General features: G+C 39.1%; 1 long non-coding RNA gene across 1 annotated transcript; it reads left to right on the top strand.

The window, feature by feature from the left end:
- Window positions 1–1,075: 1,075 nt before the first annotated feature.
- On the top strand, window positions 1,076–8,273 carry LOC106954659 (uncharacterized). The gene is made up of 2 exons (XR_001426401.1): window positions 1,076–2,191; window positions 6,607–8,273. It is a non-coding gene; the product is annotated as an uncharacterized LOC106954659 (long non-coding RNA).
- Window positions 8,274–8,655: the final 382 nt, after the last annotated feature.

The raw sequence follows: 8,655 nt of genomic DNA on the forward strand, positions 1-8,655 counted from the left end.
CCTCATGACCCCAGTAAGGTATGATGGATGGATGGATGGATGGATGGATGGATGGATGGATGGATGGAACAAACTTTTTAAACTTTTTAAACTCATTTTCTATATAAATTAACTTTTTCTTCTTTTTGGTTTATATGAAAGTATGCTGACGTTCTGCCGTACTGAGATGCACCTGTATATCCCAGTGAATATAAATAGGAGCAAATGGCCAAAATGATTTCTTGCTTTACTCTTAATAAATTTAAACTTAATATCATAAATAGCCTAACCAGGTTATCAGATAATGATGCGGTGAAAGGGAAATTATTATTTTTTTTCCCAGGCAAGAACACGTGATTAAAATCAGTCCACAATGTCAGGTTTGAAGTATGTAAAGTTCACCACGCCTAATAAGGGTATTACCGGAAATCAGCAACGTGGATTCGAAAATAAAAGCTAAACCCATGAGAGGTTTTGCTATACCTATTATAAAGATAAAGCTTCCATACAGCGAATGCATTTTGTGTCATTGATGAAATTTTATTTAATTAAGAAGGCTGCAGATAGTTAAGAATCATTTTTCAGGAAAGTATTTTTATTTAGAATGCACAACATATTTGTTTATAATTATCAATGTTCAAAAGTTTTTTTTATTATAAAGGGATTCTATGTAGTATTATATATCTTGCTACTTTATTTTATATGAAATGGTAATTATAAAGGTCAAACTGTCTTGATTAATTTTCACTTTCCTTAATGTCCATACTTGATGAGAATGATAGTAATTAAAGTTCTGATCTCGGGAATATACAAGTGAAAATGAAAAGTAAGGTAATTTATAATTGCTACTCAGATCAATGTAATCTACAAATGTTCCTATTTTTTGTTCCATTTTGCCTTGTATTCTTTATTAATGATGTATGTAATAATGATACTGTGGAACTAATAATCTAATCCATTTTTTATTTTATTATTGAAAATTCCTATATTTCCCCCAAGTTAGGAGCAGATTTAAATAAAACTGAACCTCGTGCGGTTTCTAAAAATGTGCACTTTATTTTGAACATTTGCACCGGATGTTCGCCATCTGTTGCGTTCACTTTGATTAACTGAGCTGCGGCTCTGGACATTTCGAGGTGAGCACGTTTACTTGTTTTGGGAGCGGAGTTGCACACCTTGCCGCGCGAGCTTCGGCGTGACAATCAGCGTGTGCGTGAGCTCTGTGTCCCGCAGAAACGTCCCAATTGAGAAGTGCTTTTACAGCACACAGATTGGGATTAAAACACACACACAGAGACCCAGGGAGGGGGGTAAAAAACAAAAAAACGCGGAGTTCTGTGGACTTGGCTGTGTTTCAAGCAGCACCGAACCGGACCCCATGTTTCTTTTCCTCGGATTATTTAAACCTGCAGCTTTGACTCTTTCCGCTCTGACTGTGTTCCGGCTTCTTGTCTCCGCTGTGGATTGTTAATAAAAACCTAGAGAAGTCAGTGCCAGCCGAACCCGAGCAGTGCGGATCCATACGATGTCCCCCTCTTTTCTTCCCCCTTTTCCCCGCTCCTCTTCTTCACCGTCTCCATAATTTGATATAGAAAACGATTTCTATTTAATTTCTGCTAAGTGGAGACACAGGAGTTGCAGAACGAAAAATATCCCTGTTCGTCTTCATTGTGATTCTGGTCTGGATCTGTTTGGAGAAGGCGTGCGGGAGTTCTGCGTTGAAGCCGCTGCGCGCGTCATTTTCCCCACTCGTGTCCTCAAACTGATCATTTTCTGGGGGTGAATTGATCGGGTCTCCTTGCAGAGCGCGTGGAGCAACTCGCCGAGTTTCTTACATGAAACCAGTGTAACAACTTTATCCCCTATTTGTGGAAAGAAACCGGACGTTGACCGGACTCCGGCAACATTGAAACTGGACTCTAATGCATTTCTAGCGATTTATTTATTTAATTTATTTCCATTTCATTTTGGAAAGACCTCGACAGCGCATTGTCACGCGCACATATACACATCTGCCCATTGCGCATCATCCAAGTTGGAGAACCCCGCACCAGCTCACGCCCGCAGGCGAAGCTTTGTGTCTCCACTACAGACCCGAAACTACTGGACGACTGGGATTTTTAAGGTCCATCCGTTGGGATTTCTTCTACCATGTCAGGTGTGCGGGATTTCAGATGGACTCCCATCATCTGCGCCGCGGTGCTTTCATGTGGTGAGTAAGGAGACACTCTTTTGGTCTTTTTTTCTTTTTTCTTTTTCTCAGTGTCACGGTTGTGTTGCACTAAACGTGATTGTGCTAATTTTCTGTAACATGCAACTGCAGAGGCAGCTGGTGTTGTGATTGGTCATTGTGGCTTTTGACCCCCCTCCTCCGAACACGCACACACACGCACTCACGCACTCTCAGACACAAATACAGCTTTCATTATCTTGTTTTTGTATTTTTAGAAGAGCCAGCAGGTTTGTTTGAATTTCTTTCAACTTAAGCACACAGGATCAAAGACTATTTTTACTTGCTTAGATTGACTGGTTGATGAGGAAACCATTTGGATAATTATCTCTGCTGGAGTCCACTGGACTGGACTTGTGATCTAAATACCAACCCACTCCTGGGAGCCAGACTCAGAACATATTAAGCACCTGTCATCCATCTCCTTCTGATTTCCTCCTCTCTCATTTCTTGCTACTCCAAGGGCTCTCATGACACTGATAAACAAATGTACATGACAATATGTCCTACATAGGCTGCAATATGCTGCACAAAAAGATGTGACACGCAATAGAAAACATCCCTCTGGTCTGGAAATCTCTGGGGACCAATCTCCTTCCCTCTTCTCTTTATTGTCCCACTCCTTATTTTTATTGATGCAGCAAAGCAATCCTGTTTACAGCACTGGGCTGGAAGTGTCATTACAAGGCATGTATTAGAGTAGTGTTGAGTAGTGGCGCCCCACAGGGTAGTCTGCTCATTTGTGGATCCACAATCAGAATTAGCTGCATGGAGACGAAATGCAATTTCCCCTTTCATACATGCATCTTTGCTGCAAAGCCAACCGTTGGACTCTAAAATACAGAGTGCAGACACTTTTATTTTATTCTTTTCATTTTTAATAAGTCTTGCCTCAATTTCACTATTGTCGCACAAAAGACAAGCTTACATGTGCTGTAAGGCATGTTCTCTCCTTGATGGCTGTGTTGAGACTGTTGCACGCTGCAGTGCTCTGCCAACCCAAATCCCACCCAGCCTGTGGTCAGATTCTGATTAGGTAAATGCAGGACGATCCACAACAAATGTGCTACTTTTAAAACGTTATATGCCGATACGGTTAGGTCTGTGGCTGGCAGGCTAACTTGCAGAAGGTCTTCAGGGAATCCTGGTTCCCAGAAACTTGGGGTTTCTACTCTTACAACCACGTTGCAAGATCAACTTGGGCAGCTGAAACTCCCATCTCTCTTTCTATGTAAAGGAACTCCAAGAAGTTGTGATTGGTATCTGATTCCTAAGGGTGTTTTCACCTGATAGTCTGGTAGACTCTGTATTGGGGACCAAAATTGCCAAACCAAAACCTTTGAACAACTGATTGCCCCTGTGTGTGTGTGTGTGTGTGTATATATATGTGTGTGTGTATATATATATATATATATATATATATATATATAAAATCGCACCTGTGTTGTTGTTTCCCTGCTGGATCGTCTGCGACTTAAGACAATTCAACCATCTCCTATAAATCCTTTTTAGTACAAGCTCACCCTGTTCAGTAAGGGACATCTGAGACCTAAACCAATTAATTTTTTATTTTTGTCATTGTGTAATGCCCCACATGGCATCCAAACAGGCTCCTAAAGCACTTTGATGCAAGTCAAGTGGAAACCTTTCTCAAATGTACCTGAAAAGTCAGTTTTTCTTCCTACACTTGGTGTCAACCTTTTACGTTCATAGAGGACAGTTGAGGTTTTCCATTAAATGGGTTCCAGTGTTAAAACTCAAATGGTGTAACTATTTCTATCAAAAAGTGGTTAAAAAAAAGATTGAATTTTGCAGTTAGATAACCACCGTTAAACCATAACATTACATCAATAAAAGCATTTTTTCCAGTAGGTGTTTGATTCACCTGCATTTGTATTATACGATTGCAGAGGATGCCTGAAGAAATATTATCTGCACAAATCTGATTCATAGATGGCAACAGACATTCATTTTTGAAATAAGCATTCAGGGTTGGTGAAGACCACTTTGAAGTTGACTGACATTTCTGATCTCTAATCAGTATTTATCAGCTGTGCTGTGAGTCAGAGTTAGACGTGTGTTTTAGGCAGGATGCTTTAACAGCAGCTGGTGATATGAAAAGACCTAACAGTATTCATGATCAGTCAGAAATGGCTGTTTTTAGCAGAGATGATGATTTGATACCAGCAAGAGCAAAATACAATTTTGACAATATTTTGAGAAGATAAAGAATCCCAATTTTTATTTTTCATTGGTCACCACTTCTGGGTTAACAAACCTAAAGTCAGTGTCAAAAAAATCACTTCATGTTTGACCAGCCTGTATGTTGTAGTTTTCCTGCTGGATTTGAGTTTCCTTGTGTTTTGACAGATGATCGAAGGTTTCACAGACCATAAACTTTGTTTTTCTGTTCTGTTTTCTAATCTTGACTTTTAACTAGAAATAATAAAGTGCAACCCAGATTTCTTAAAAAACAAACAGCTCTTTATCTTGAGCATCAAGTCAGCATCAGCATTGTCAACTCGCTGTGTTGGACAGCAGTACTTTCTTACTTGCAAACCCTTTAGACGTTATCCGTTACTTGGTCAGTGTTTGTTTGTAGCCGGAATGCTGCAACAATAGCTTCTTTAGCAGTGGGAACTTTAGTACTAGTTCTGTCAGGTTTCATTGGGCTATCGTCACTACGTTTTGCAATGCTAGCTGTTGCACTGAAATACAATGGCTACCATTGCAAAAAGTACTGTTAGCAGCCATGTAGCTCTAAAACCTGTTTGTTGGTGGGACAAAACAAGAATTATCTAAAAGTTCAATATACACTAGACTCCTGGTATTTATGGGGCTTAGGGACCGCATTCTCATTTTTGATGCCTGCAAATAATTAAAATCCGCAAATACTTAGGAACCCCACTCTAAAAACGTGCATAATTAATATATCAATCAATCAATCAAGTTTATTTGTATAGCACATTTCAGCGTCAAGGCAATTCAAAGTGCTTCATAAAAACACAAACATACTAAGTCAGAACATACAGTCAACAACTGAAGCATTATATTTTTTCAAATGTTCTAGTTAAACATGAGAATGTTTGTTTCATTTATGATGTTTCAAAAGCAACTCTGAACAGGTAGGTTTTTAGTCAGTCTACCTTTAAAGGAACTCAGTGTTTTGGTTGTTTTCCAGTTTTCTAGAAGTTTATTCTAGATTTCTGGTTCATAAAAGCTGAATGCTGCTTCTCAAGGTTTGGTTCTGGTTCTGGGGATACAGAGCAGACCAGAACCAGAAGACCTGAGAGGTCTGGGAGGTTGGTTCAACAAAAGCATAACTTTGATGTATGGTGGTGCTAAACCGTTCAGTGATTTATAAACTAACATGATTTCAAAGTCTGGGAATGGGTCTAGGGACTTCAGAACTGGTGTTATGTGCTCTGTCTTCCTGGTTTTAGTGAGAACGTGAGCAGCAGCGTTCTGGATTAGCTGTAGCTGTCTAATTGATTTTTTACGCAGACTTGTAAAGACACTGTTGCAGTTATCAGTGCAACTAAAGATAAACGAGTTTCTCTAAATCTTGCTGGGACATTAGTCCTGGAATCCTGGAAATATTCTTCAGGCGACATAAGGCCGACTTTGTAACTGTCTTTATGTGGCTCTGAAGGTTCAGGTCAGAGTTCATCACTTCTCCCAGGTTTCAGGTCTGATCTCTAGTTTCCAGCTGTAATAACTGAAGCTGTGCGTTGACCCTAGATTGTTCCTCTTTAGGTCCAGAGATAATAACTTCAGTTTTGTTTCTGTTCAGCAGAAGAACGTTGTGGCACATCCACACATTCATCTGTTCAATGCTTGGATGGGTTCTGGTATTTTGGTGTTGTTCCACAGCAAATTCAATGAATAGTTGAATTTGGGAATACTAGTGTGATTCTTGCATTACTCGGCACTCTTCTGTTCGGGGTTCTCTGTTCTTTATATTTCTTGTCCTTTAGTGCAGCATGTTTGGTTGGAAGGTGCATGCTTAATGCATTGGTTGCAGACATTTTGCCATATCCTGTCTTTGTTCCGAAACAATTAAATCCAAACTCGAATGAACTTGAATCACATTTCTCGACTCCGAGAACTTGCACACCAGGCATTCACACTCACTTGGTTTAATGTCAAGTTCAGTTTGCACATTGATTCCCAGAATATTTTCCTTATTGGTAATTTCCATATTGATTTAGGATGGTTTAGATTTCTTGGCTGCCTCACTTCCTCTTATGATGGTTAGGGTTAGCTCGGTATTTCACTTGTCAGCAATTAGGTTTATAGACACTCACAGACATGAAAGACATGACTTTCTTTTTTTTTGTCTTGGAGCCAAACAGAGATTTGTGGGTAAGATTTCATTGTGATTTGTTGCTCTGCAGGTGGAATGTTGCTGTTCATGTAAAGGTTTGGAGGTCAGAGGCAGAGCAGCGTTCGTGGAGCTGATATGAATGGAGATCTGAGTGAAGAAGAAGAAATTCATTGCCTTCTGGGCCATCTCTAGCTGTAAAATTTATGCATGTATATGAAATAAGACATAAACCTTCGGACGCTAAAGCAGAGGGGATGTTGATGGGTTTGAACCTCATAATTATTTCCATAATTCTGCTGATAATTTTGCCAATAGACTGACGGACTAATGAAATGTTAAACACCAAACTAGTTTTTTTTTTTTTATTCTACAAAAGATTGATAAAAACACAAATCTTTCCTCTTTCAGAGAGGAGAGGAAAGCACCAGTAACATTAGTATGGGTTCTTGAAATCTTTGAAAATGCTTGAATTAGATTTGGAAAGTTCTGGATTTTTGCATAAAATTCTTGAAAGTGCTTGGTATTCAAAGTCCACTCTAATGTTTCATCAGAAGGCATTATTTATAGTTGAAACCAGACAAGAAACCTGCAATTTTTTTCTCACTGTCTGAAGTGAAATCAGACTTAATCTTTCTTATTTTAGGTTAGTTGGAATCAGCTAAATTATTTCTGTTAATTGTCAAAAAAATTAGCAAAAACATTTTTTAGATTTTATTTTGTAAATTTTACAGACCAGTTAGGTGCATAGAGTGTTTAAGAGAGCCATTTCCAAATATAAACTGATGTCATAGTTTTAGTTTACTTTGTCCCTGCTGTAGAATGTAGAATACTATCACAAGATATTCATTTTATTTTTTATTTCATATACTCAATAATAAACATGAATAGTTTTTGCTCCTTTTCAGGAAGGAAAAGGAGCAGAAAGAAGCATAAACTCATATCTGCACACACAAAAGGCTCAGAAGACTATTACATATATCAAATACTCCACAAATAAACAAAAATACATAACAAAACTTCCTTAGTCAATGCCATATTACTTCATAATAGTGATTTTTAAAGTCATCTTTCCATTGTTGCTGTTCTAAACCAATTTTTTTATTCAGTTCCTTTGAAGTTGTGTTTGCTTTCTCTTTTTACACATCAGTTTGAACAATTATTAATGATGTCGTATAATATGGAATTGAAACTGTCTTCTTTAGTTCATTTGTATTGTTTTTGTTAGTCTGGCACTATAAATGTTAGAAAACACTTGAATTTTACTGTGGGGAACAGTGTACAAACCCTGACCAGCAACTGCCCGTGCATAAATCAACAGGTTAATCTCCATATGAGTGAAGCAGTGGCAGTATTTCATACATTTAAGAGGCGCGTGCGTCTTTATCTAATATGTAAATTGATCCAGTTTGGTTCGCCGCCAGAAGCAAAAAGACGAGGCATCAAACGGCGGAACAAAGAGCTGGACGCGCTCCAGGAAGACGACATTGCAGCTGACCCGGGCTAAATGGATTGAACGGATTACGTCTAACCGTTACATCGGTGGATGTAGTGATGTAAGCGGGCGCGTCTGCCTCTTCGCTCGTGCCTACGAGGAGCAGCATTTGTCCAGTCATGGATTGAATGTAGCTGGCAACCTTCCCAGCACCAGCGGCGCTCACAGCAGAGACAAAAGCGGCAGTGTGACACACTTCTCCTGATGTACATGAGGAGAAATTAAACCTCTCCTCTGTTTCCGTCTTAAGTTTTTTAAGCACAATTGTTCTGTATTTGCGGCTGGTTTTCGTGCTTTAACACTTTCTGACTGCTAATGAGTTAAAGCTGCTGCTTAGTTATTCCGTCTTGAGGCTGGCCATGTCAAGAAGCTGGATTGCTAGCGGTGCACCTGTCACTTTTGTTTGTGTTTGCATTAATGAAGCATATTGTTTTTATATTTAGCTGGCTCTTCACAGTCGGCACATGAAGCGGGACTTTTTTTGCCGTTTGCTTCAGGCTTCAGAAAATAGTAATACAAAACAAGATGGAGTGCATAGAAGTGTATGCATATATAATCTTCTTCCTGTGCTCAGAGCTAAAGCGAATATGCACACATCTCCCGTTTATTTTCAGTTTTATTATGCTA

Source organism: Poecilia latipinna, unplaced genomic scaffold, assembly GCF_001443285.1.
Source record: "Poecilia latipinna isolate Pla-1442-1.1 unplaced genomic scaffold, P_latipinna-1.0 Scaffold669, whole genome shotgun sequence".
In the NCBI taxonomy this organism is placed as follows: domain Eukaryota; kingdom Metazoa; phylum Chordata; class Actinopteri; order Cyprinodontiformes; family Poeciliidae; genus Poecilia; species Poecilia latipinna.